We start from the raw sequence: 15,005 nt of genomic DNA on the forward strand, positions 1-15,005 counted from the left end.
TGGATAGGCATGACCCAAATGTTGACGAAGTGAACAGTACTCTTTTACACATATCCGACTGGTTTACTGCTAATAATTTATTATTAAATGCCAAAAAAACAACTTGTGTTGAATTTTTACTACCTAACGTTAAAAAGTTGAGCAGAAATATTACCTTGAACGGGGAGGTATTACACCCTACAGAATCGACTGTATTTCTTGGGTTAACATTGGACGAGAAACTACAGTGGGGAGCCCATGTCAACACCGCTGCAGGTAAGCTCAGTTCAGCAGCATATGCAGTCCGAAAGGTAAGGCATCTCACCGATGAAGATACAGCTAGATTGGTTTATTTCAGCTACTTTCATAGTATTATGTCCTATGGAATTCTACTATGGGGCAGGGCAGCAGATATAGAAACTATATTTATCTTACAGAAAAGAGCCATTCGCTCTATATATAATTTACGTGCTCGGGACTCACTAAGAGATCTCTTTAAGAATACTGGTATCCTTACTGTACCATCACAGTATATATTTAATAATATTTTGCATGTACACAAAAATGCCGACGTACACACAAGAGTAGGAGATAGACACTGTTATGGCACAAGGAACAGAAATAGAATTGAAATGCCATTTTTCCGATTAGCTAAAGTTAAAAATTCATTTATGGGTCAAGGTATACGCTTTTACAATAGAATTCCTCATAATATTAAAGAGTTTGGTAATGCTAAATTTAAAACTTATGTAAAAAATATATTAGTTCAGAGAGCCTATTATAGCATTAAGGAATATATGGAAGATGAAAATCCATGGAGGGTTGTCGCGTAAGAACCACAGGACAGTTCTTTGGCATATTATGATATATTATGTAGTTAGATTTAAGTTACAGATTATGTAATATTGACAATATGATTTTAAAAGAGCAACTATGGAGTTTCTTGCCGGTTCTTCTCCATAGATACTGCTTTCCGAATCGGTGGTAAATGTTAAAAATACTTATGTAATGACGATTCGAAAGTGCTACTAAAAGTAGTCTAATTGAATAAATAAATGTTTGAGTTTGAGTTTGAGTTTGAATTACAAACAAATCTTACATAGTTACATTAATGTTTAACATAAGAAACAAGAAATACGTTAAAAAAAGTAATTTTTTTTTTTTTTTTTTTTTTTTCTACTTCTTTGGCATAGTTTTATCAACCGATATTGATAAAATTACATTCTCCAGGTGCTCTAAATAAAAAATATCCTTTTAATTCGATAAATCAACAGAGACTGATCGATCGTTATATATGAGCACGGAGCAGGCAATCTGTCTGTATGCTGTCACAAGAATTGTTTCCTTTGGGAACTGAAAACGTGTCCGATTAAATTCTTGCTTATTGAAGAATGTTTTATTTCATGTAATGTTATTGTTTTAGACGAATTTATGAAAATGTCGTGTCATTCGACAGATTTTTAATATTTCATACATGGCAAAATTTTCAATTTAATTTATTAAGAAGGTATATTAGGTTAACCTAACAATATTTATTCATAAAACATTAGTACTTATTCATAAAACATTAGTACTTATATATAAAACATTAGTTCTTATATTAAAGGTACGAACTTCACTTCAACATTAAATATTATTAAACCTTATAAACTGCAGTCTTAATATCTTTACGAATACATAATAATTAATTTAAATTTTCTATTTCCAGATAATTAAGCGCTACCCCAAAATCACTGGCAATGATACAATCGGTATCACCAATCCTATATATACGACATCAAACCAAAAGAAAAACTCGTAAAACGAACAAAATCTTTATCAAGAAGTATTAGTATAAAAAGCGTTGATATTAACCTAACATTGGGAAGAAAGAAAACAAATGACGTAGCTACTGTTATAGAAGGTGATGATGATAAAGGTTTTGATATGCAAAGACATTTCCGTCAACGATATAATGGTGGTATTGTGGGAGATTCGTATAGAATTAATAGAATTAACATTGAGTAACAAGCATTTAGACAAACAGTTGGAAAACCTTGCCTGGGTGATGAATATCTATAATTAGATAATGTTGTTGATGACAGTGATGATCAAGAAGGACACTTTGGTGAATTTATGCAATGGGATGTTCAAAATGGAAATAAGAAGCTGTAGAAAAACATCTGCTTTAGTTTAATATATTTTGTGGGTAGTTGAAGGAATTTTAAAGATTGATGATCTTATTAACATATTAATTTGTATCTGTTGTTTGTTTGTGAAGTAATAAAGAAACAATTAACCTGAGTTGATCGAAAATGTATTTTCATATATTATGTAGGTACTTTAATATAAAGATTAATAAATAATACCAATATATTATGATGTGTTTTATTTTATGAGATAAAATGACTACAGTAGCAGGTTGTTAAAAAAATCATGCCAATGATTTCATAAATATTAAACTTCGACAACTATACTATGTATTTATTCTAAAGAATAAATTTTGCAACATTATAGTGTCGAGATACTTTTTGTTTAGATTCTCAACCAAACAGTTGATAAAACGTTATTCATTTATTCCAAAATATTATTCACTAGAGATGCACATGACTCACTACATACATTTTGCGATCTTTTTGTCAACAACAATGTGTATTGTGAAGCAATTTGCCAATACGTCGCAAGGTTAGGGCATTGTGACACAATGACGTGGAATTTTTGCTGATTTAGATATAACTAGCTGGAGCATGCGGTTTTACTTGCATTCTACTTGATAATAGAAGTCAGTAAAAACTACTTTCTAGTGTCTATCGCTTTTAAATTTATAAGAATTACTACATATTTAAAACAAAGTCTTCCGTTGCGTCTGTCTGTCTGTTTGCGATAAACTCTAAACTACTGCATCGATTTCATTTTGTCACTAATGGATAGCGTGGTTATCGAGAAAGGTTTTAGTTAGATATATATTTTGCTAAGTAATACATAGCTGAAGAGTTTGTTTGTTGAATGTGCTCATCTAAGGAACTACTGGTTCGAATTGAAAATGTTTCATATGTTGGATAGGCCACTTTTCGTATGAGCGAAGTATAAATGATAAATGTTGTTGTTGTATCTAGTTGTATGTTGATGTTATGAACTTGCATGGGTAATTTGACCAAGCTTTTTGTCCTTCAAAATATTTATATATACCCTTTCAAAAACAGCACAAAAGTTTCGCTAAAAGAGAAACTGAAATAAGAAAGCGAGTCATATGGACTTTGTTGTTGGACAGTTTTCTATTCCAGAGATCGTTCAAAGAAACGCGCCTGTGAAATTGACTTGTGCTTTGAGGTGTCTGGTGCAAGGAAGCCTGTGGTACAAGTTTACGTTTTCCCTCCATAAGAACCTTCCTCGTACTGCTAGGAATATTATTAAAAAAGAATTAACGAAATTGGTTGAGCCGTTCTCGCGTTATACGCTTAGCAACACATTTGACGATTCATTTTTCTTATATTATATTATGCAGATAGAGCTAACAGAAACTGATATTATAAATTGGAATTATTATATGGGATGCTTTTATGATATGAATTTTGTATTGGTATAATTAGTATTATATTATTTATGGTATAATTTTGTATAACTTCACTGCGGTGAAACATATAATTACCATGGGAATTATTATAATATTATTCTGTGTCGTGGAAAGCTATTATTACTTTAAATTCATACATAACCTTATTACCTTATAATTCGCAATATTCACGTCTCTAACACTAAAGCAATTTGAATATAATGCGCACGTATGTTCTAAAAAGGCATAAGCATCAAATTTTCCTACAAAAGGATAAAAGTTGTACAGAAAAAGAAGAGCGCGAATCGTGAATACAAACTACATAATAACTAATGTTTCAGATACTTTATATTTGGTAACATAACTTTTTACATTCCATACTATTTGGCTGAAACTTTATAAATCCCTTATCCATCCATCATCAATAAAATGAAGAAAAAAATCATAATTAAAATTGAAAATTAAATTTAAACAATACACAACAACAAAAGCGACAAAGCAAAGATCAAATCATACTGTCGTATTTTTAACTAGCTGCTCCCCGCGGTTTCACCCCCGTGGCGCCACTCCTATTGGTCGTAGCGTGATGATATATAGCCTATAGCTTTCCTCGATAAATAGGCTATCTAACACTGAAAGAATTTTTCAAATCGGACCAGTGGTTCCCGAGATTAGCGCGTTCAAACAAACAAACTCTTCAGATTTATAATATTAGTATAGATGAAAAGCTAACATTTCAAAGACAAACTATATACATACTCTAAAATCCAACACAAATTCAAACACAATATCCATCAAAGTGCTACAAGGCTTTGCTGAACAATACAGCCTTAGCTATCTGTCAAAATGTAAGACACAGTACAATAGGCCGTACAATAGCCGTGGGAAAACAAAATACCCCTTTGATACGTGCAGTTTATTTGCAAACTTTTTTTTTCGTATGGACCAGCGTTTTCCAACCTGGGGTGCGCGAGCATGTCCCAGAGGGTACGCAGACAAATCAAGACAATTACGAAAGCCAGACTATTCTGACGGCCGGATTTTGTATTTTTCAGTTTTAAGATGGAATAATCTGTCAAGTGATGGCTAAGCTATTTCATACAGAAACACCGCATGAAATCAATCAATTTTTTAAATTTTTTAGATCGGGGTCCGCGGATCATGGTAACGTGGCACTAGGGGGCCGCTACGATACGTTGATCAATACATTACATTATCTTGAAATACCAAACTTATATAATTATACATTCTTAGCAAGAGAGAGTTTTCGTGCGTTCGAAAACATTCTATGCAATGTTCTAATACTGAACAACACTGTATACGAGTATTCGTTTAAAAGATCACGAAAGAATGCTCTTGCTCTAGCTCTATGTTCTAAATGCACAGTTATACCATTGCCTATAACTATTGTATACTAGCGGTCCGCCCCGGCTTCGCCCGTGGTACATATTTACGTTTTTTCTACATAAGAACCATCCTCGTACTTCAAGGAATATAATAAAAAAAGAATTATCGAAATAGGTCCACACGTTCACGCGTGATGCCGTGACAACGCGAAACGGGTTCATTTTTATATAGGGTGGATGTACCACTAGTTGACCATTTAAGCGGTTTTATCTTTAGCTATATATAAAAAACGGGTTATTTGTTTTACGTTCAATGTTATTTTTGGGGCACAGATAGTTGAATACTCACTGTAACTGTTGTTCTTAATATCAATTTGATAACCTTCAAAGGTTTTATGAAAACTACTCTGAAAGTTATTTCTGCTAAAAACACCATTACTTGACCACTGATCACCAATATCTGACCATCATTACTCTAAAAGTTGACCATTTTCAAAATGGACAAAATGTCCTTCTTCGAACATTAGTTTTGTTTAATAAATAAATATATTATTTAATAAATAAAGATAGGTTGATGAAATCAAACCACTTGGTCACGGAAATCAAGTGGACAACTCAAGGTTAATAATATTCTCGGCACCGAAACCTATAACCAACTAAGTTCGGTATAAAAATCTTACGGTGGTCAGCTTTTGGAAATATGCAACATAAAGCTATGACTTAACTACGACTTATATGGTTTGTTAAATTAGGTAGGTATAAGCACAAACCAAAGCAAGTCTTTCTTAGCAAAATATAAAGAACCAAGAGCTGACCATACTGGTCAACAATAGGCGAAAAATTGTTTTCGTTGCTCCAAAAGATAACCAGGCCGCTAAAAATTATGAAAAACTGTTCATGCCAAAAATGAAGCTGAAAGTCTATAACAGAATGGTTCAACATTATGCCTATAACAAGACATATAAAGAGTAATCGATTGCATTCAAGATAAATTAAGATTTCCCAATCAACTCCCGATAAAAAACTCTTAGTAAAAAATGTGATTACTTACGGGGCACCTACTTAATTACATCTTCGTGTTGAAAAAATGTCAATATTTCTGACCAATGGCAGCAAGGTTTGTTTTTATTTTATAGATGATGTTGCTTTAAAGAAAAAACAATAAACTATCATCTGGGGCTGCCGTATTTTCTTAATTGGCGCGTATATTTGAATTTCGGTCATGTATTGGCGCTTGGTCAGCTAGTGGTACATTGACCCTATGTACTAGCGGTCCGCCCCGGCTTCGCCCGTGGTACATATGAAAAATAGATGTTGGCCGATTCTCAGACTTACCCGATATGCACAGAAAATTTCATGAGAATCGGTCCACCCGTTTCGGAGGAGTATGCAGACTAACATTGTGACACGAGAATTTTATATATAAGATATAGATGTACATAGTTTGTAAAGTGAACTCTAAACGCTGCACTTAGCTAGCTGGATCCAGTCAATTGATTAAATGAAATATAACGGAGAATGGTCTCGAAGATCGCCTTTTATGAACATTGACGGATTCGAATACATTTAGGTTGAAGTTTAATCTCTATTTATATTACAAATTCGGAAGTAACTCTGTCTGTCTCGTCTTCATTGCATTAAATCATTTGATTAAATCGATAAATAGATCTGAAAAAAAAAAACATAGAATAGTTTTCCCGGATATGCTACGGGAACGATATCTTCGCTGGTTCTTCTTTGACATCGCGGGTGAAGCTGCGGGCGGAAAGCTAGTTTTCAATAAAATATATGTTTATAACGGACTCATAGTTTGCAAGAATTAGTCTTAGCACTTCTGGAATATTACTTTCTTTCCATTAAAATAAAATAAAGTATAAGTTAATAAATCTATACTAATATTATAAAGTTGGAAAAATTGTCTGTTTGTTTGAACGCGCTAATCTCAGGAACTACTGGTCCGATTTGAAAAATTCTTTCGGTGTTAGATAGCCCATTCATCGAGGAAGGCTATAGGCTATATATACCATCACGCTAAGACCATCAGGAGCGGAACCACGCGGGTGAAACCGAGGAGCGCAGCTAGTATGTTATATAACACAAGCACACTATTTTATTCATAAAAACACTCCCAATAATGATTTTATTGCTAACCAGTAATATACTTATATTATGTTCTAATATAAAGTTTATTATTTTGTTTTTCTTGATCTTAACGGAACATAATATATAAAACGAATCATTCTAAGACTATATTTGGAAGTATTTTGATTACAAAAATACAAATATTGATTGAAAATATTGATTGCGAAAAGATACCTACTTAATGTACATGTATTTTGACAATTTCCCTTATTTTTTGGCTTTTAAATATACTTGTTTTGTCTTTGCAATCATCGCAAAGCGTTAATTAATGTAATTATATCCCCCTTTCAGGAGCAATGTCCCCGGGGTGAACGTCCTTCAGGATAATTGGCGATTATTGGGGACACGATAACAATTCCATAAAAATAATGATAGTATATAATTTATGATTGATTGTTGTGTAGGGGGATTAAAAGATAAATCTTCTTTGTTTTATTGTTTCGTTCTGCGCAATTATTTTATTTTTAGCTGGTTGTTACGACTCTGCCTAGTTTTTTTCGCACGTTTTAATTTTTTAGGCGTTTCGAACAAATTACAACGTGGTCACGGGTAGAGGTGATTGTTACGGTTATGATGATTCAAAAATTATGGAGTGATGATAACTACGCATTATTTTTTAAGCTATTGCATAGCTTATATCGCGGGCCTTGAGCGCGGGGACCGAATCCAGAAATTACGTAACGAAAAACCTCACGCTCCCCACTCCGATGGGCGTGGAGGTGTGGCTTGAAGGCATAGCATGCAATAGCTTTACCGCGGCAGTCCCCGAGTGCCACACGTCTTTTTTATCTATTTTAATACCCCTTCGCTTTAAATTATAAAGCAAACTGACTGAAATGAAAACTATTAGGATTAGATAATTTTGCACTAGTTTTTTTAACAGAGAAGGTTTTAATGTAATTATAATGTTTTTAATAAGTTCATGGTTGAGAATAATTTATTTCAGAATCTTTCATAATTCAATCTCTCTATAGAGAGATATGTCTTATAAGACAAAAATTTGTTTGCTTAGTATTTAGCAAACGATGTCGCGGGCCGATACTAGTTTAATATACGACTAATCTACAGATGAAAATGCTTGGCATAATTGCTGATGGCGGTTATTCTAAAAATGTATTCCATACATGCGTAGGTGTGCCTTCCTCTATAACTACATATAAGAGTTAAGACCCATCTAATTTTAACTACTACTTTATGTATTAAAAGTAACTCTATTTTTGCTTGTTTATTTATAAAGTTTAAGGATTGACACTTACTGACTTAGCGTGAAAAAGGCGTGAAATATCTTAAACTGCTTGACCTTTTTAAGTGACAGAGAGATTGCTTATGTAGAGATAAAAAGATAAAATAGAGACGCAGCCTTTCAAAAATATAGCCAGATATAGCTTGTTTTAATTAAGTATTTCGAATTCAAACTTTAGGAAACTAATACATTTTTTATTATAATTAAAGTCTAATAAAGGGTTTTTTATTGAATGTTATCGGTTTCCAAATTTATTCCTATGTAATACGTATGGTATGTGAACAGTTATAGGTAAGTGAGTTTTTAAAAGAGTTCATTTAAAGTTATTCAAAAGAGTAAGTAAAATACTTTATTTCATATAAAGTATGTTTTCAGGGTTTCATTCATTAAACCGGCCCAAAAAATCTAAAATTTTCATAACGACCGTCACATTTCATACACTATTCACATCTTAAAACTCGAACGTGTTTAGACAACAAATTGAGATTATCTGCACTATACGATTTCCCCTCCCTTTCCCGTCATACACAGATCCTATCTCTATCTCTTTCGAATTTCCCATTTGACGCCTGCGCGTTAAGGCTTTTCCCGAAGAGTCACTCGCAGCTTCATAAGGTGAACCTTATTTAGAATCGTAAGATGAAATAACACATATGTACATATTGGTTTTCCTTTTCACTTCACAGCTGTCGTTTGTTAACCAATTATTCAATAACAGTGAGGTGATAAACGTATAAACATTTTTATTAGCTCGCCAGACGGTTTATCTAATTTACAACAATAGTTACGCAAGAGGGGAGCTGCAGCATACGAAGCTTCGACCGGTAGTCGAGAGTCAGCCTCCGGAGCTCAGGGCATAGCCCGGTCGAACCACGTCCTATTAAAAACACGATTTATAAGTTATAATTATCAAATAATAATGTTTCAGTGTTGCGTCGAGCGTTGGTCGGATTTTAGATTTTTATTTTTTTACAAAGGCGTTTTTTTATCGGCCCGTGAGTGAATTGTCAAATTTGTGACCGAACAATTTATTTGAGGATTTCCACTGGCTTCATGGACTTTCAGGTTCGTATTTTATACAATATTTAAAAGATAACATAACAAGAAACGTTATTGGTGGTACTATAATATTTTTTAACATATTAAAACATAATTATTTTTTTGACTTTCCTATATTTCAGGGTAAACCTTCAACCTACGTCTACCGTTACTTTTTATGATATTAGTATAAATATAAGATAAAATATATTCTGTTATCTGGTGTAATGAATTCTTTATGTTTGTTTTCAATTTATAAAAATATATTTAAGCACCATCCAATTTTTATTATAAAGATAAGAGAGTTTGCTCGCTAGTAATGCTTTTTCCTTAACATTAATATCATTTTGATTTTAAGGGTTTTATATATATTTTTTAGAAATAAATAATGAAAATATGTATCTTTCACTATATTATAAAATGGTCAAATCAATTTTAGAATTTGATAAAGAAAATCCGCATGTTTATCTCAATATATGTAAGTATGGTACTCAATTAAGTCGGAATTATTAAACCCATATAAGACGTTATAGTAGCGTTACATCTGCCTCACGTAGGGAGTGACAAGTTTAACCTTACCACAAGCAATGTCGCGGTTAATAGCAAGCTAGCATGTACTGCTTTTAAGTTTGGCTTATTAAGTTCCTACGTTGAATATTATTTAATGAAAATAGTATGGTTTTGTAGGGTATTTATTTATTAATTTTCATGCATTTTCGGCTTAACAAGATCCTCGGTTAATTATTATTATTATTACATGCAATACCAAGGTTTTGTAGGTGATTTATTTATATGTAACAGCTTTTCAGTTTCTCGTCGATGAAATAAATGTTTTTGAGCGACGTTGCAAAGTAGACGTTGAAATAATATACAATCCATAGGTCTAATTTTTATAAAAATGCCCAAATAAAAAAAAAATTAAACGAATTTCTTTTCAACCAAAGACATATTCATGAAATAAAAAAAATTGTTTCTTTGATATCCCAGAAAAAGCATCATCGGGAATACATTAGTTAAAATAAATTAATTTTATACGCGTTCATAAACTATGCTATAGCAAGGTTTTGTTATACTGTCGAACTATTATGTAAAGCTTTTCATATAGAATTTCTGTATCCGAAGTTATGTATTTCACCTATTCAATTCAAACTCAAACATTTACTTATTCAATTAGACTTCTTCTAGAAGCACTTTTGAATCGTCATTATATAGTTCAATTACCACGTTTCTGTAAGAAAAACAGTATTATCAGTGAAATAACTATTGTAGTTGTTCTTTAAAAATCATGTCAATTTTACATAAGAAGCATTGATTCAATTAAAAATATCGTTATAGCTCATATAGTGTGAATCCGTTTTTGCGTTTATATATATTTATGTATACACAATATAAATTAAAGTTGCTGTTAGCGAGAGTAGAACCTAAAATTAGATGGGTCTGAATATACAGGCACACCTACGCATATGCGGAACATTTTTAGAACAACTCTTCATCAGCAATTATGAGTTAAATTTTTAGATTAGTCGTATATTTGATATTCATTGCTCGTATTCAACTAACATTATATATCACATACCATACGTAAAAAGCACTGTACTTAGAACAAACATGTTATAAGGAAACGGATAATTAAAAAGCTTCGTAGCCGCGCTACGAAATGTCTACGCAGCGTAGCCGCGTAGCAGTTTTGTCAACGTTACGAAACCGCTTCTAGCTTTTTCATTAATTATACGACCGTAATTTGCCCACGAAAATATATGAGATACGTTTTTCTTTGCTTGTGTGAAGTTTATCTACACTTAGGTATATAATTTTTCGTACAATATCATTATTGTTAGTAAGATGGTTTAATTATTGTTAATGGTTAAACAGAACGCTTAAAATTGCTGTATTTAACAATATTTTTATATTGACGAATAAAATACTGCTACTTAATATTGCTATTAATATTATATCATTTGAGTAAAGCTCAATAACGAATACATATCTATTAAACCTCATTATAATCATCAGACCATTATTTCCAAGGACAAACGTCTCTTACGTGGGTTTTAATTCTTACATTTTCCAAGCTCTTTATATAAAAAAAAATGTGTGCGTGTACTAGTGTACACACGTAAGAAGTGAAACTTCTTTATGACCTTATTTTTCAAAAAATAATGTACTATATGCAACTTGACAGAAATACGTCGAATCAGGCGTGTTAGGGATAAGAAAAAGATGGCGCGTAACGGAAAAATGTCACGCGTAACGAAAAAATGTTACACTAAATTTTTTTTTAACCCCGATAAAGAAGTTTCACTTCAATAAAATATAAGTATTGGTCTCCACACGGCTCCTGTAATCAAAAGCTTAATTACAGTCTCCGAGTTGAGGTGACGTATTCGTCTCAATATCTAATTACTGTCTAATTAGAGCTTAGTGAAACCAGCGTAAGGTGAAACTTTTATGTGTTTACTTGTGTTACCGATTATACACTTTCGTAATTAAGGTAATAAAGGATGTGTAATAAATTTAATCCATCTAAATTAGTGTCCGACCGAAACTGGTTTCCAGGCCGAAACCGAAACCGAAACCGAATGTTCGGCCGTGGCTTCAGTTTCGGCCGAAACCGAAACCGAAACCGAAACTCACGTGGTCGTGAACTTTGGTGCATTTTACCTATTATTTTGCCTTAATTAGGGCATGAAATGAAAACACAGTAAATTAAATTAAATTAAATTTGTTGTAAATTAAATTTGTTGTAATCATTTATTTAATATAAAATAAAAAAAAATGTTGTGTGGTTTTATGAAACCACGGTAAAAGTGAAACTGTTCGAACGGTTCCGAACACTGCTTTGTGTAGCGCATGTCGCGTGACGGTCGGCGGCCGAGTAGGTATACCTACTCGGCAGCCGCGATACACGCGACATGCGCTACACAGACCAAAAAGTTTGAGACGATGTAATAAAAGTTTCACTTTAATAATATTTTTAAAATATTAATAACAACAATTTTTATTTTTATTATTTTTTTTAAATTAAGTTCTTAGTAAAATCAGTAATCTAAATCAAATCAGTAATTGTCACTGTTACTTTAAATAAGTACTTTAATACTTTGGATTGGTATTTGTACTTAGAAGAATAATCAGTCTCTTTTAGGTACCTCTTATATAAAAATAATAATTATTAATTACTATTACACTCAGTTCCAATATCAACATAGATAATCAAAAATTGTTTCCACCAGCGTGGGACAACCAACCAGCGTCCGTCAAAGCGTTGCCGAGGAAAACGAAGTTAGGCGAGCGTGAACGTGTGTGAACTAAGTTCATGGTCTAAGATCCGAATATAAGTCGAAATGCAACGGCGTGATAATAGAATGAGACCAATTTTATAATAAATTTAGTGTATTAAAAAATGTATTACAAATGGGTTGACTGGGAAAATCCTGGACAGGACAGTTTTAATGAATTTAAAAAAAAACATTTTTTTTAATTAATTGCAGTATCAACATAATAAAAAAAAATTATAATAGACTTATGTATGAAATCTACAGAATGTGCAGGCATACCTAGTCGTTTTCTAATATTTACCGGGACAAACGGCTAGGTTGGCAGGTATAAACAGGTATGTCGGTACCAGTTACTTTCACTTGATAGGATGATGAAAAAAAAATTATGTCAGCGCTGTTTTATTACAAAAAATATCCTGTCCAGGATTTTCCCAGTCAACCCATTTTTAATACATTTTTTAATACACTAAATTTATTATAAAATTGGTCTCATTCTGTTATCACGCCGTTGCATTTCAACTTATATTCGGATCTTAGAACATCACTGAACTTGCGAAATAAGTTTCGGTTTCGGCAAAAGTTTCGGCCGATTTTGGCCGAAACCGAAACTGCGGCCGAAACTTGATTTTTGGCCGAAACTCGGCCGAAACCGAAACCGAAACCGAAAGTTCGGTCGGACACTAATCTAAATATTATAAGTACGAATGTATTACAACGCATTGGTTTTCTACTTTTCTGAAATTGATTTTTGACTCATAAAACTCAGCAGCTATTTTTATATCACACTTATATTTCGTAGTATAAAACTATGAGGTTTATTATGCATCTAAACCTTTCGATTTCGATGAAGCCTTTGTTCTAAAAACTTTTAAACTGAACGTAATATACGTACGGGTTGGTAATGTACAGATTGGTTAAATTAATTTTCCATTAACAAAACCTATAATCAATTTTTCAAATTGCTTCTATAACATTCCATATTAAATTTCGTCTTTAATTCGAACCCATTCCAACAAAACCGACTATTTAATCAACATCTCATTCATACATACACGCTTGCATTGTAAATTCCTTTAATAAATCCCTTAGAGCAAACACACGTGTGCCTGTGAATATTTTATAGCTAAGGGTCGGTACATAATTTGTTGCCTTTCATAGCTATGCTGGGGGAAATGTGCCATTGGCCGCGGGCTGGATAAGGTACAGGCTAGATAATATAGGCTAGCTAGAAGGGTTAAATGTATGTGAGAATGTGCCTTTATATGTTACGTGTCTATTTATTTGAAAAGACTTTCAGGGGTCGTATTATGACCTCTTATTACCAGACAGATTACGCCATGAATTGAACTGACTGGCAAATTCATATTATGATCGCAATAACCCGCCATATATTATGGTTTTATATGAATTTGCCAGTCAGTACTTTTTGAATCGCCCTAATACATAGATTAATATTTACATCTGCTTTCCAATGCAATTTCCACAGAGAAGAGTTGTAAATGTAGAACGAATGGGCATGTGGTTCTTCGTCAATAAGTGTGTATTCTATGCTATTCTATTCTATAATATTCTATGGATTTTCATTCATTAGCTACTCTTGGTTTAAAATGGGTTTGTAATTTAGTACCACAATAGAATTCCTCATAATACTATCGTTAGTTCAGACGTGTTTAATAAATACGTACACATAATCTAGGCACATAACCCTTCTTTTCCCGCAGTTGGGTAACAATTTGCATGCAAAGAACCTCCAAGGCCGAAGAAGGTACACTGCGCTTGACATAGGTCGCGTCAATCATTATTATCTTGATTCTAGACTAAAGTGTCTACGAACTACGATGAACAAGGCATATGTCGAGTATCTATCTATAGTATTATACATTTTGAAACACTTCATGTTATTGTAATATCTAATTGTAAAATTAAGTTCTTGCAAAACATAATGAAACAATTCTTGTAATAGCAGTTTGGAAATTGAAAAGAAAAAATGTATTGTTAAACTACATGCTATTATAGACCAAATTTAGCCCCTTAACATTTTTCGTATACGCTCTATTTGGCGTATCTGCCAGTTAAACTGTCAAATAATAAATGAAATATAAGTAAGAATGGTTTTAAATAAGCTATTAGCAACTTTGTCAACAACTTGTGAAACTGACCCTTGATCTAGTACTTCTGAAATGCTCTTGAGTCTTGGAGCATAGTCGATTGGACAAACTTTGTTCAAGATTAATCGAAAATACTAGAAACTATATTTCTTCAACCCATCTTCATCCGTATTCTTACCATCCATATTCTTCTCTTACGAATATATAAATTCGGAAGTGTGTTTTTCTTTCTTTTATTTCTAAACAGAGCAATCCCTACTAATATTATAAATGCGAAAGTAACTATGTCTGTCTGTTACCACTCAACCGATTTTGATGAAATTTGGCACCGACAATCTTTAG

At 32.6% G+C, this 15,005-nt stretch overlaps 1 protein-coding gene and 1 pseudogene across 2 annotated transcripts in view; both read left to right on the top strand.

The window, feature by feature from the left end:
• LOC149903670 (uncharacterized) overlaps positions 1-2,069 on the top strand; it is a 51,906-nt pseudogene extending 49,837 nt beyond the window's left edge. The window contains exon 19 of the transcript XR_016457408.1: positions 1,688-2,069. The product of XR_016457408.1 is annotated as an uncharacterized LOC149903670 (transcript). The remainder of the gene's footprint in view (positions 1-1,687) is intronic.
• Positions 2,070-9,148: 7,079 nt separating this feature from the next.
• The window catches only part of LOC149903672 (uncharacterized), a 51,288-nt gene continuing 45,431 nt past the window's right edge, over positions 9,149-15,005 (top strand). Inside the window, exon 1 of the mRNA XM_090109018.1 lies at positions 9,149-9,307. The gene's annotated coding sequence lies outside the window, so the exon portion shown is untranslated. The remainder of the gene's footprint in view (positions 9,308-15,005) is intronic.

The sequence above is a fragment of the Colias eurytheme genome, chromosome 13 (assembly GCF_061535395.1).
Source record: "Colias eurytheme isolate Ceu_HAF_F1 chromosome 13, ilColEury1 Martin Lab GWU primary, whole genome shotgun sequence".
Classification (NCBI taxonomy): domain Eukaryota; kingdom Metazoa; phylum Arthropoda; class Insecta; order Lepidoptera; family Pieridae; genus Colias; species Colias eurytheme.